This window comes from Pseudorasbora parva, chromosome 22 (assembly GCF_024679245.1).
Source record: "Pseudorasbora parva isolate DD20220531a chromosome 22, ASM2467924v1, whole genome shotgun sequence".
Taxonomy (NCBI): Eukaryota; Metazoa; Chordata; class Actinopteri; order Cypriniformes; family Gobionidae; genus Pseudorasbora; species Pseudorasbora parva.
Window position 1 is genome coordinate 17,606 of NC_090193.1, and position 14,294 is coordinate 31,899.

Consider the following 14,294-nt stretch of genomic DNA (forward strand, 5'->3'; position numbering starts at 1 on the left):
GTGTGAGACTCGTGGCGGCCAGTACAACTCTGGACAGTGCATAACCGTTTCCGAATCCTTCGGGATTCGGATCCTGGATTTCATTCCCCTAACCCTAACCCTAACCCTAACCCTAACCCTAACCTAACCCTAACCCTAACCCTAACCCTAACCCTAACCCTAACCCTAACCCTAACCCTAACCTAACCCTAACCCTAACCCTAACCCTAACCCTAACCCTAACCCTAACCCTAACCCTAACCCTAACCCTAAACCCTAACCCTAACCCTAACCCTAACCCTAACCCTAACCCTAACCCTAACCCTAACCCCTGACTAATAAATATATAGACATACCCACTCACACCTAAACCTACCCAGATACCCCTGGCTAATATATAAATATATAGACATACCCACCCCACACCTAAACCTACCCAGATACCCCTGGCTAATAAATATATAAACATACCCACATCACCCCTAAACCTACCCAGACACCCCTGGCAATGTCACCAGGGTGTCTACAGCCCTCTCATCATGCTAACCCCCACCACAAAACCCTACCTAAAACCTACCCCTCTTACCTGGGGTCCAGATGGGTCAACCCTCGACTCCGCACCCCGCGTGGATCCAGCCCGGCCTGGCGTACCCCTCGTGGACGTAGCCCTGGATTCCTGCAAAAAAACAGAGAAAAAAATGATGAGTGGCTATATAAAATATAGTGTGGGTTAAATAACATAAATGGTTAATATAGTAAATAAATAAATAAACTGATGTGATGATACATACTTATCTGGCTTATAATAAAAAATAATGAAATTTATTATACATATAATGGCACTAGCAGGACATGGTAACGTTGTTGGCTATCTTTGGACCTGGGCCGCCTTTAGTGGTCAGTAGAAGGCTGGACCGTGCACAACCATTTCAGGGACCTTAGGGTCCCTGATCTTGGATTTTTCATTCCCCTAACCAAGCCCGCGCCGCCGCCTCTGAGCTTCTGGTGGGCCCTGGCTCGATGATGGCCCATACCGTATGCGTCCTGTTTCCTGGAATAAAACAATATGCTACTATTATTATATATCCACATATAGAATTAGATACATATACATTGCCATTACATTGAGTGGGTATCGAGAAGGATAATTTTTATCATGTTGAAACACTATTTTCCTTATCACAACATAGGAAAACATGTTATAAAATATATTTGTCATTTAATATTTCTGTCAGTTAATCTGACTGTTTTTGACAACACTAGTTCAAGAAAAGAAAAACAGGGTTCTAAATGTACATTTCCACATATTGTTCACCAAATCTATTTTTAATAATATGTTTTGTGGTACATTTCAATTATAAATCCTTGTTTTCAGAATTTTCTGGGATGTTTATGACTGTTTTTTAGCGACTTTGTGGGTTTTATATTATAAAACGATATCGTCCCGCGCAAAACGATATCGTCCCGCGCAAAACGATGTCGTCCCGCGCAAAACGATGTCGTCCCGCGCAAAACGATATCGTCCCGCGCAAAACGATATCGTCCCGCGCAAAACGATGTCGTCCCGCGCAAAACGATATCGTCCCGCGTAAAACGATGTCGTCCCGGTCGAAAAACGATGTCGTCGCCGAATCCACTTGCAAAAACATACATTGCAAATTTATTTCGTCCATACTCTTTTTACAGATGGACAATAAAAAATATTTTAGTCATAAATCCTCATTTTCAGAATACTTACCGACCATTTGGACCATTTATAACATGGTTTTAATGTACCACTGTCGCCGTGGAGATGACGTCATCCGATGTCGTCCCTCTCTCCAGTCATAATATAAAATAATATCCCACTCTTATTCTAAACTTTATTTATTAATTATATCATATATTTGTTCTAACCACTATATACTTACCTTTCGCTGTCCTTTACTAATTTTATCCTGTTCAGAAGGGCTTTTAATCCATATTTGGTCTTCCCTTCTGCTCCAGCACGAGCCTATATAAAGGGGGCGCGCATTCAGGCGCGCTCATCAGTTCTCTCGTGTTCTGACAGCAGACGGTCGCAGCCTTACCGCTCTTCCTCCGCAAACCAACTAAGAGTTATCATTCACACCTTGTTGAGTCTTTATTAGAAATATATTGAGTAGAAAATATATATATTTATATACACATTATATTCTGTACATATTATAGTTTATACATGTGATTTTATATAGATATATATTGAAGTCTCATATATTTCTTTATTATTTTATTTGTTATATTAAATATAAAGTTCAAGTCTAGCCTGAAGAAGGTATTATTTGTTTACCGAAACGTCGCGAAGGACTTGAACACTTGGCCATTTTGTTTTTTCTTTTTGATTCTTTATTTCATTTTAATTTTTATTTGTTCTAACTGTTCCTATTTCTACAAAAAAAACACAAAAAATACAAAAAAATAAACAAAAAAATAAAAAAAACCCCCCCAAAAAAAGTTCTTTATATATTGCTATCATGGATAATTTTCGGGGCCGTCTGAGACAGAGAAATGCCCCCCGTCTCAGAGTGAGACACGTTAGTGTCACACCAAATTTTAGAGACCACAACCATCCACCCATGCACACACCATCACGCCCTTATGTCGACGAGCGTAGTTTCCCATACAGGAGACCATACAATATCGCTCCACAGTCCCAGAAAAGAAATAAAAAACAGAAAAGGGGAAAGAGACAAAAAAATAGGGATTTCACAAATTTTAATGGTTTTCCAGAGGCTTCTGGACTTAACCTTAGGGAGGCGTCCAGGACTGGACCCCCCACACGTTTCCCTGCCCAGTACCACCAGGGACCCAGAACGGTCCCCTTCCGTAATTACGGTGGTCAGTCTCGAAATTTTGTTCCACCTCGGGTTAACACTCCTCGTTATCCCACCAGTAGGAACATCCAGCGACAACACTCCCCACCTAAAAAAACAAATGGGACAAAACAAGGGCATTTTAGAGCTCAAAAACAGATGAGACAAAACCCAGATTTTACACCGGCACCACCACAATTAAAGAAAACCATTAAGCTTTTCTATGAGCTCATCCGTCTCATACACCATCTAAAGAATGTCACTACAAAGGTGGAAAATAATCTACCTATCACGTTCTCTGATTTGACCGACCTCCTCATTGAGACAGTGAGACCAGCATTTACCAACGAACGCGTGGCACAATTGTTACAGGGCAATGCAAAAAATTGGTGCTACACCACGCAGTTAATTCTGGAACAACATTATGAATCTACCATCGAATTAACTCTCGAAAAAATCCGCACCCAGACCAATCGAGATGACTGGTCCGAAGCCTTTGAAGTGGCCTCACACTGGGCTAACAGAAATTACAGAGGCAGAGTTAGCGCTGAAGCCATTGAGCAGGCGGAAGCTCTAATTACAGCGGAACTTCCGCCTAACGGTGACACTTCGACACAGAATGTCGAAGCAGAGCCTCCAGCGAGCGAACCCCCTCGCACTTACGCCTCAGTGGTCGCTTCCACCAGTCGGGCTCTTTCACAGACTCGACCGCAACCTTCAGACCGTCCCCCCGTTAGTGCCAACCCTGTAAAAGAAAATGTTAGCCACCAAAACGTGTCAGTACAAACCTCTCCTACACTCTGCCCGCAGCAGCGCGCTGTCACACCCCCTCCAGCCAGAGGGGACTGGTCTTTTGAGGACGAAGCACCTCCTCAGGACCTCCACGAAGCCCTTCAGCCCATACAGGCTGGGGCTCTGGAACCTATAGAGCAGAGAAAAAAGACACATAAGAGCCGTCACCTATCACGGGTGGCGGAAAACTCTTCCACCGTCTCGGTGCTTCAGAGCCGCCACGACATAATCGGGGCGGAAATCTCTGATCAGACTCCATCTCCACAGAGCTGTCACGAAAACCCTGTGATGGAACTCTCTGTTGGGACTTCCCCACTTCGGGAGGTGGACCCACGGGTTAACAATATGGCGTCCACTCCACGAAGGGAAGAAGCTGTACCGGAATCTGATGGCCCAAATCGCCCTCAAAGATCACCCTCACCTCTTTCATTGTTCCTTAAAGAACTTGAACCTCTGGCAGGCCCAAACCCAAAGCGGGTTGAGCAGGGTGAAACTAGTGCTTTAAAACAGACATCATTGATTGATCTAGATACAGTTGAGTCACCATCGGCACGACAAGCAATACTGCCTCCAGTAACGGCATCACAGACCGTGACATCACCCACGGCTGCCGATAGTCCTGCTTCTAGCTCCCTGAACCGCCCGCTACGTCATATTAGCACAAACAGAAAATTTATAGATTGGAGCTTGACAATTAAAAAGAAAACAGTCATAATTGGTGACTCTAACCTGTCAAGGTTCCCCCAACATGATGATCCTGACCTCCAGATTGACTGTTTCCCGGGGGCAAAATTCCAACACGCGAGCAACCTGTTGGAAAAGGCTACGGTCTCTGTGGTCCCAGATCACATCATCCTAGCCTTTGGGATAAACAATAGAAAACAAAGGCACAAATTGAGAGCCATCGCAGAGATTAAAAAAGCCTATCAAACAGCGAGAAAGTACCTGCCACACACAGCTGTAATAGTGCCACTAATTAACTTTTCCAGAGCACTACCGCTGGCCGAACGTGAGATGATAGAGCACATGAATCACTTCATCAGTAAAAATATGAATTTCATCCCCCTTCTGGCAGCGACACACTTCCGAGTGGAAAATGACGGTGTCCATTGGAGGCCGGCTACGGCAAAGACACTGTTTTCCCACTGGATGGAACATTTAAACTTCTAATGCCCAAAAGCCCAAAATGTGGTTCTAAGAAACTCATTGTGAATCTATCAAAATCACTTACCTTAACACAAGACCAAACCTCTGTCTTAGAGAAGGGACTCTCTTTCATTCCCACCCCTCCCAAATGCCTAAAAAAAGAACTGTTGGCTGACATACAAGCTTACCATCGCAGGCTCAAGCTGGAATCATATTTTGAGGGCAAAAAGAACCATAAAGATAAGGTTCCTTTCACCCACCCATCTGGTTGGGAGCCCCCACTGTCCAGCCTGCCAAAAGAAATCGGCAAAACCATTAAAGCTGATAATTACGCCTTTAAGAGCCTTCATTGGGGCATCGGCAGAACCCCCAACCTCACTACTGGGGAAAAGAAAGCCCTAAAAGAGCTACGTGAAAACAATAGTATTGTCATCAAACCCGCCGATAAAGGCAACGCTACAGTCATTCAAGATAGGGCACATTATATAGGGGAGGGCCTTAGACAGCTGGCAGTAAGTGAGCATTACCGTCCACTCGAGGATCCAATCTTCCCAGAGACTGAAAAGGAAGTAAGAGGTATCTTAGAAGATATGGTGCACAAGAAAATCATAAACAACAAACAAAAGCAGTACCTGATGGGTGAGGGCCCACCCAGGCCGAGAATTTTCTATTTGTTGCCAAAAATCCACAAGGAACCAGAAAAGTGGAGCGTACCCTTTATAGTTCCACCCGGCCGCCCAATAGTTTCCGACTGCAATAGTGAAACGTACTGCACCGCAGAGTACATCGAATACTTCCTGAACCCTCTCTCGACCAGGCATCCAAGTTACCTTAAAGACACATACGATTTCATTTCAAAAATAAGCAAACTTAAAATTCCAGCCAATTCCTTTCTGTTTACCATCGACATAGACAGCCTGTACACCAATATTGACACCCCCACTGGCCTAAGGGCAGTCAAAAATTTCATGCAAAAATATCCTGACCCCCATAGACCGGACGAATATCTCATTAAATTATTGGAAATAAACCTCACGAAAAACGATTTCGAATTTGATTCTAAATTCTACTTACAGGTCAAGGGAACGGCCATGGGGAAAAAGTTTGCGCCGTCATACGCCAACATTTTCATGGCGGATTGGGAGCAAACGGCCCTCGCTTCCTCCGCCTTGAAACCGTTTGCGTATTATCGTTTCTTGGATGACATCTGGGGAGTTTGGACCCATTCGATGGAGGACTTTCTCGCTTTCATCTCGCATCTAAACACACACCAGGAATCCATTACAGTTAAGCACAGTATAGACAGGTCAGAGGTCAACTTTTTGGATGTCGTGTCATATAAGGGGCCAAGGTTCGCAGAAACGGGTCACCTGGACTTCAAGGTCTACTTTAAGGAGACCGACACGCATTCCCTGCTGCATAGGGATAGTTTTCATCCAAAACACACTTTCAAGGGTATTATTAAATCACAGCTATTAAGATTTAAAAGAATCTGCTCACAGCCCAGCTCGTTCCAGGAAGCCACACGGACCCTGTTCCAGGCACTTAGGTACCGTGGCTATGGGAGATCCTTCCTGAAAAAGATTTTAAAACATTTTGATGAGCCAAAAAAACAACATACAGAAGAGACACACAATAGAGATAAGATCATCCCTCTAACGGCACTTTATTCCAAACAGTGTGTTTCTCTTAACTTGGCCATCAAAGAAAATTTTCTTAAATTTTTGGGACCCACAAAGTATCTCCAGCACCACAGGCCAATTGCGGCCTACAAACGCAATGAAAATCTCAAGGACATATTGGTCCAGAGTAAATTGAACACTCTCAAACCCCAGGGTCGCGTTGGTCGCTGCAAATACTTTGTACAGACAAAATGGGTAATGAGCAGATTTAATAAAAGGATGTTTAAGATCCCTGCACCTCTGACCCATGAATCGTCTAACTGCGTTTACCTGGCTTTCTGTTCAAGATGCAGGAGACAATACGTCGGCCAAACGAAAAATGAACTCCGTGTTCGGGCTTATCAACATGCACACAACATTTTGCATGCCGTTGATAAGCGCCGACACCTCGTTCAACACTTTCTGGCCCACGGGTTGTCCTCGTTCAGAATCACCGCACTCCAGTCGGATCCAGCGTGGTCCCTAAAGGAGAGACTCAGGGCAGAAAGCACCTGGATCAGACGCTTGGACACGGTGTACCCGAGAGGCCTTAATGAGGCCTAGATTATTATCCTTCTCTGTACTTACCGTCATGATGATCTGGGCACACCCGTATCACGCCTAAACCTACCCAGATACCCCTGACTAATAAGTATATAGACATACCCACTCACACCTAAACCTACCCAGATACCCCTGGCTAATATATAAATATATAGACATACCCACCCCACACCTAAACCTACCCAGATACCCCTGGCTAATAAATATATAAACATACCCACATCACCCCTAAACCTACCCAGACACCCCTGGCAATGTCACCAGGGTGTCTACAGCCCTCTCATCATGCTAACCCCCACCACAAAACCCTACCTAAAACCTACCCCTCTTACCTGGGGTCCAGATGGGTCAACCCTCGACTCCGCACCCCGCGTGGATCCAGCCCGGCCTGGCGTACCCCTCGTGGACGTAGCCCTGGATTCCTGCAAAAAAACAGAGAAAAAAATGATGAGTGGCTATATAAAATATAGTGTGGGTTAAATAACATAAATGGTTAATATAGTAAATAAATAAATAAACTGATGTGATGATACATACTTATCTGGCTTATAATAAAAAATAATGAAATTTATTATACATATAATGGCACTAGCAGGACATGGTAACGTTGTTGGCTATCTTTGGACCTGGGCCGCCTTTAGTGGTCAGTAGAAGGCTGGACCGTGCACAACCATTTCAGGGACCTTAGGGTCCCTGATCTTGGATTTTTCATTCCCCTAACCCTAACCCTAACCCTAACCCTAACCTAACCCTAACCCTAACCCTAACCCTAACCCTAACCCTAACCCTAACCCTAACCCAACCCTAACCCTAACCCTAACCCTAACCCTAACCCTAACCCTAACCCTAACCCTAACCTAACCCTAACCCTAACCCTAACCCTAACCCTAACCCTAACCCTAACCCTAACCCAGCCGGCATCATTTGAGGGTGTGATGCGTCTGAGCGCAATGTTTATTTATTTTTCTCCGTCCATACAGACGTCGAGATTAATTAGAATATGCCCCTTACCTGACACGCACTAAAACCTACCCCTGTTTTTTGGCACATACCCCTCCCTGAAATAGCCCGGGTCATCATAGCCCTAGCTGGGATTTTTTACAGTGACCACAAAAATGTCTTGACCATGCGCTGGCTTTCTTCGGGAGAGTGTTGGCTGTCGTGTATGATTTGGGTGTATGTGTGAGACTCGTGGCGGCCAGTACAACTCTGGACAGTGCATAACCGTTTCCGAATCCTTCGGGATTCGGATCCTGGATTTCATTCCCCTAACTCAGCCCGTGCCGAGGCGTCTGGACCTCGTGTTGACCGCGTACTTACCTGAATTGTACACGAAGGTGCCTACTTACCCGTTGTAAGTGCCTGCTGCTCCAGATTATTCGACGGGACCCTGTAAAAAATTAAAAACAACATCAGTTTGTGCTAAAAACAGTTTATGACGCATTATACAATGCTGAACGTGGGAATTGGTCGCTGGGTGAGGGGCCCCGCCCTCCTAGCCTATATAAGCTGGAGGGGACAGGGTCAAATTCCCTTTTGCCATTCGGGCTCGCCTGAAGAAGGCTAGATAAATAGCCGAAACGTCGCGATATGCCCGATCTACTTATATAAATATATATTTTATAAATAAACTGCCGGCATCATTTGTGGGTGTGATGCGTCCGAGCACACGGTTTATTTTTCTCCGTCCACACAGACGTTGAGACAGACCTATTTTAGGTCATATATGGCAAATTAAATTATTAATAAATAAGCAGCCGGCATCATTTGAGGGTGTGATGCGTCTGAGCGCAATGTTTATTTATTTTTCTCCGTCCATACAGACGTCGAGATTAATTAGAATATGCCCCTTACCTGACACGCACTAAAACCTACCCCTGTTTTTTGGCACATACCCCTCCCTGAAATAGCCCGGGTCATCATAGCCCTAGCTGGGATTTTTTACAGTGACCACAAAAATGTCTTGACCATGCGCTGGCTTTCTTCGGGAGAGTGTTGGCTGTCGTGTATGATTTGGGTGTATGTGTGAGACTCGTGGCGGCCAGTACAACTCTGGACAGTGCATAACCGTTTCCGAATCCTTCGGGATTCGGATCCTGGATTTCATTCCCCTAACTCAGCCCGTGCCGAGGCGTCTGGACCTCGTGTTGACCGCGTACTTACCTGAATTGTACACGAAGGTGCCTACTTACCCGTTGTAAGTGCCTGCTGCTCCAGATTATTCGACGGGACCCTGTAAAAAATTAAAAACAACATCAGTTTGTGCTAAAAACAGTTTATGACGCATTATACAATGCTGAACGTGGGAATTGGTCGCTGGGTGAGGGGCCCCGCCCTCCTAGCCTATATAAGCTGGAGGGGACAGGGTCAAATTCCCTTTTGCCATTCGGGCTCGCCTGAAGAAGGCTAGATAAATAGCCGAAACGTCGCGATATGCCCGATCTACTTATATAAATATATATTTTATAAATAAACTGCCGGCATCATTTGTGGGTGTGATGCGTCCGAGCACACGGTTTATTTTTCTCCGTCCACACAGACGTTGAGACAGACCTATTTTAGGTCATATATGGCAAATTAAATTATTAATAAATAAGCAGCCGGCATCATTTGAGGGTGTGATGCGTCTGAGCGCAATGTTTATTTATTTTTCTCCGTCCATACAGACGTCGAGATTAATTAGAATATGCCCCTTACCTGACACGCACTAAAACCTACCCCTGTTTTTTGGCACATACCCCTCCCTGAAATAGCCCGGGTCATCATAGCCCTAGCTGGGATTTTTTACAGTGACCACAAAAATGTCTTGACCATGCGCTGGCTTTCTTCGGGAGAGTGTTGGCTGTCGTGTATGATTTGGGTGTATGTGTGAGACTCGTGGCGGCCAGTACAACTCTGGACAGTGCATAACCGTTTCCGAATCCTTCGGGATTCGGATCCTGGATTTCATTCCCCTAACTCAGCCCGTGCCGAGGCGTCTGGACCTCGTGTTGACCGCGTACTTACCTGAATTGTACACGAAGGTGCCTACTTACCCGTTGTAAGTGCCTGCTGCTCCAGATTATTCGACGGGACCCTGTAAAAAATTAAAAACAACATCAGTTTGTGCTAAAAACAGTTTATGACGCATTATACAATGCTGAACGTGGGAATTGGTCGCTGGGTGAGGGGCCCCGCCCTCCTAGCCTATATAAGCTGGAGGGGACAGGGTCAAATTCCCTTTTGCCATTCGGGCTCGCCTGAAGAAGGCTAGATAAATAGCCGAAACGTCGCGATATGCCCGATCTACTTATATAAATATATATTTTATAAATAAACTGCCGGCATCATTTGTGGGTGTGATGCGTCCGAGCACACGGTTTATTTTTCTCCGTCCACACAGACGTTGAGACAGACCTATTTTAGGTCATATATGGCAAATTAAATTATTAATAAATAAGCAGCCGGCATCATTTGAGGGTGTGATGCGTCTGAGCGCAATGTTTATTTATTTTTCTCCGTCCATACAGACGTCGAGATTAATTAGAATATGCCCCTTACCTGACACGCACTAAAACCTACCCCTGTTTTTTGGCACATACCCCTCCCTGAAATAGCCCGGGTCATCATAGCCCTAGCTGGGATTTTTTACAGTGACCACAAAAATGTCTTGACCATGCGCTGGCTTTCTTCGGGAGAGTGTTGGCTGTCGTGTATGATTTGGGTGTATGTGTGAGACTCGTGGCGGCCAGTACAACTCTGGACAGTGCATAACCGTTTCCGAATCCTTCGGGATTCGGATCCTGGATTTCATTCCCCTAACTCAGCCCGTGCCGAGGCGTCTGGACCTCGTGTTGACCGCGTACTTACCTGAATTGTACACGAAGGTGCCTACTTACCCGTTGTAAGTGCCTGCTGCTCCAGATTATTCGACGGGACCCTGTAAAAAATTAAAAACAACATCAGTTTGTGCTAAAAACAGTTTATGACGCATTATACAATGCTGAACGTGGGAATTGGTCGCTGGGTGAGGGGCCCCGCCCTCCTAGCCTATATAAGCTGGAGGGGACAGGGTCAAATTCCCTTTTGCCATTCGGGCTCGCCTGAAGAAGGCTAGATAAATAGCCGAAACGTCGCGATATGCCCGATCTACTTATATAAATATATATTTTATAAATAAACTGCCGGCATCATTTGTGGGTGTGATGCGTCCGAGCACACGGTTTATTTTTCTCCGTCCACACAGACGTTGAGACAGACCTATTTTAGGTCATATATGGCAAATTAAATTATTAATAAATAAGCAGCCGGCATCATTTGAGGGTGTGATGCGTCTGAGCGCAATGTTTATTTATTTTTCTCCGTCCATACAGACGTCGAGATTAATTAGAATATGCCCCTTACCTGACACGCACTAAAACCTACCCCTGTTTTTTGGCACATACCCCTCCCTGAAATAGCCCGGGTCATCATAGCCCTAGCTGGGATTTTTTACAGTGACCACAAAAATGTCTTGACCATGCGCTGGCTTTCTTCGGGAGAGTGTTGGCTGTCGTGTATGATTTGGGTGTATGTGTGAGACTCGTGGCGGCCAGTACAACTCTGGACAGTGCATAACCGTTTCCGAATCCTTCGGGATTCGGATCCTGGATTTCATTCCCCTAACTCAGCCCGTGCCGAGGCGTCTGGACCTCGTGTTGACCGCGTACTTACCTGAATTGTACACGAAGGTGCCTACTTACCCGTTGTAAGTGCCTGCTGCTCCAGATTATTCGACGGGACCCTGTAAAAAATTAAAAACAACATCAGTTTGTGCTAAAAACAGTTTATGACGCATTATACAATGCTGAACGTGGGAATTGGTCGCTGGGTGAGGGGCCCCGCCCTCCTAGCCTATATAAGCTGGAGGGGACAGGGTCAAATTCCCTTTTGCCATTCGGGCTCGCCTGAAGAAGGCTAGATAAATAGCCGAAACGTCGCGATATGCCCGATCTACTTATATAAATATATATTTTATAAATAAACTGCCGGCATCATTTGTGGGTGTGATGCGTCCGAGCACACGGTTTATTTTTCTCCGTCCACACAGACGTTGAGACAGACCTATTTTAGGTCATATATGGCAAATTAAATTATTAATAAATAAGCAGCCGGCATCATTTGAGGGTGTGATGCGTCTGAGCGCAATGTTTATTTATTTTTCTCCGTCCATACAGACGTCGAGATTAATTAGAATATGCCCCTTACCTGACACGCACTAAAACCTACCCCTGTTTTTTGGCACATACCCCTCCCTGAAATAGCCCGGGTCATCATAGCCCTAGCTGGGATTTTTTACAGTGACCACAAAAATGTCTTGACCATGCGCTGGCTTTCTTCGGGAGAGTGTTGGCTGTCGTGTATGATTTGGGTGTATGTGTGAGACTCGTGGCGGCCAGTACAACTCTGGACAGTGCATAACCGTTTCCGAATCCTTCGGGATTCGGATCCTGGATTTCATTCCCCTAACTCAGCCCGTGCCGAGGCGTCTGGACCTCGTGTTGACCGCGTACTTACCTGAATTGTACACGAAGGTGCCTACTTACCCGTTGTAAGTGCCTGCTGCTCCAGATTATTCGACGGGACCCTGTAAAAAATTAAAAACAACATCAGTTTGTGCTAAAAACAGTTTATGACGCATTATACAATGCTGAACGTGGGAATTGGTCGCTGGGTGAGGGGCCCCGCCCTCCTAGCCTATATAAGCTGGAGGGGACAGGGTCAAATTCCCTTTTGCCATTCGGGCTCGCCTGAAGAAGGCTAGATAAATAGCCGAAACGTCGCGATATGCCCGATCTACTTATATAAATACATATTTTATAAATAAACTGCCGGCATCATTTGTGGGTGTGATGCGTCCGAGCACACGGTTTATTTTTCTCCGTCCACACAGACGTTGAGACAGACCTATTTTAGGTCATATATGGCAAATTAAATTATTAATAAATAAGCAGCCGGCATCATTTGAGGGTGTGATGCGTCTGAGCGCAATGTTTATTTATTTTTCTCCGTCCATACAGACGTCGAGATTAATTAGAATATGCCCCTTACCTGACACGCACTAAAACCTACCCCTGTTTTTTGGCACATACCCCTCCCTGAAATAGCCCGGGTCATCATAGCCCTAGCTGGGATTTTTTACAGTGACCACAAAAATGTCTTGACCATGCGCTGGCTTTCTTCGGGAGAGTGTTGGCTGTCGTGTATGATTTGGGTGTATGTGTGAGACTCGTGGCGGCCAGTACAACTCTGGACAGTGCATAACCGTTTCCGAATCCTTCGGGATTCGGATCCTGGATTTCATTCCCCTAACTCAGCCCGTGCCGAGGCGTCTGGACCTCGTGTTGACCGCGTACTTACCTGAATTGTACACGAAGGTGCCTACTTACCCGTTGTAAGTGCCTGCTGCTCCAGATTATTCGACGGGACCCTGTAAAAAATTAAAAACAACATCAGTTTGTGCTAAAAACAGTTTATGACGCATTATACAATGCTGAACGTGGGAATTGGTCGCTGGGTGAGGGGCCCCGCCCTCCTAGCCTATATAAGCTGGAGGGGACAGGGTCAAATTCCCTTTTGCCATTCGGGCTCGCCTGAAGAAGGCTAGATAAATAGCCGAAACGTCGCGATATGCCCGATCTACTTATATAAATATATATTTTATAAATAAACTGCCGGCATCATTTGTGGGTGTGATGCGTCCGAGCACACGGTTTATTTTTCTCCGTCCACACAGACGTTGAGACAGACCTATTTTAGGTCATATATGGCAAATTAAATTATTAATAAATAAGCAGCCGGCATCATTTGAGGGTGTGATGCGTCTGAGCGCAATGTTTATTTATTTTTCTCCGTCCATACAGACGTCGAGATTAATTAGAATATGCCCCTTACCTGACACGCACTAAAACCTACCCCTGTTTTTTGGCACATACCCCTCCCTGAAATAGCCCGGGTCATCATAGCCCTAGCTGGGATTTTTTACAGTGACCACAAAAATGTCTTGACCATGCGCTGGCTTTCTTCGGGAGAGTGTTGGCTGTCGTGTATGATTTGGGTGTATGTGTGAGACTCGTGGCGGCCAGTACAACTCTGGACAGTGCATAACCGTTTCCGAATCCTTCGGGATTCGGATCCTGGATTTCATTCCCCTAACTCAGCCCGTGCCGAGGCGTCTGGACCTCGTGTTGACCGCGTACTTACCTGAATTGTACACGAAGGTGCCTACTTACCCGTTGTAAGTGCCTGCTGCTCCAGATTATTCGACGGGACCCTGTAAAAAATTAAAAACAACATCAGTTTG

At 45.4% G+C, this 14,294-nt stretch overlaps 1 long non-coding RNA gene across 15 annotated transcripts; it reads right to left on the minus strand.

The window, feature by feature from the left end:
- Nucleotides 1-358: 358 nt before the first annotated feature.
- Nucleotides 359-7,695, minus strand: LOC137058539 (uncharacterized). 15 transcript variants are annotated; one of them, XR_010900728.1, is made up of 11 exons: nucleotides 7,551-7,690; nucleotides 7,306-7,395; nucleotides 6,701-6,904; nucleotides 6,249-6,322; nucleotides 5,823-6,007; nucleotides 4,332-5,578; nucleotides 3,599-3,732; nucleotides 1,890-2,919; nucleotides 1,718-1,797; nucleotides 860-1,030; nucleotides 359-655 (listed from the first exon to the last, which is right to left on the minus strand). It is a non-coding gene; the product is annotated as an uncharacterized lncRNA (long non-coding RNA). The 15 variants fall into 15 exon arrangements; XR_010900735.1 differs by lacking the exons at nucleotides 7,306-7,395; nucleotides 7,551-7,690 and having other exon boundaries at nucleotides 4,332-5,038; nucleotides 5,276-5,306; nucleotides 5,381-5,578; nucleotides 6,701-7,287; XR_010900725.1 differs by having other exon boundaries at nucleotides 360-655; nucleotides 6,701-6,892; nucleotides 7,600-7,695.
- Nucleotides 7,696-14,294: the final 6,599 nt, after the last annotated feature.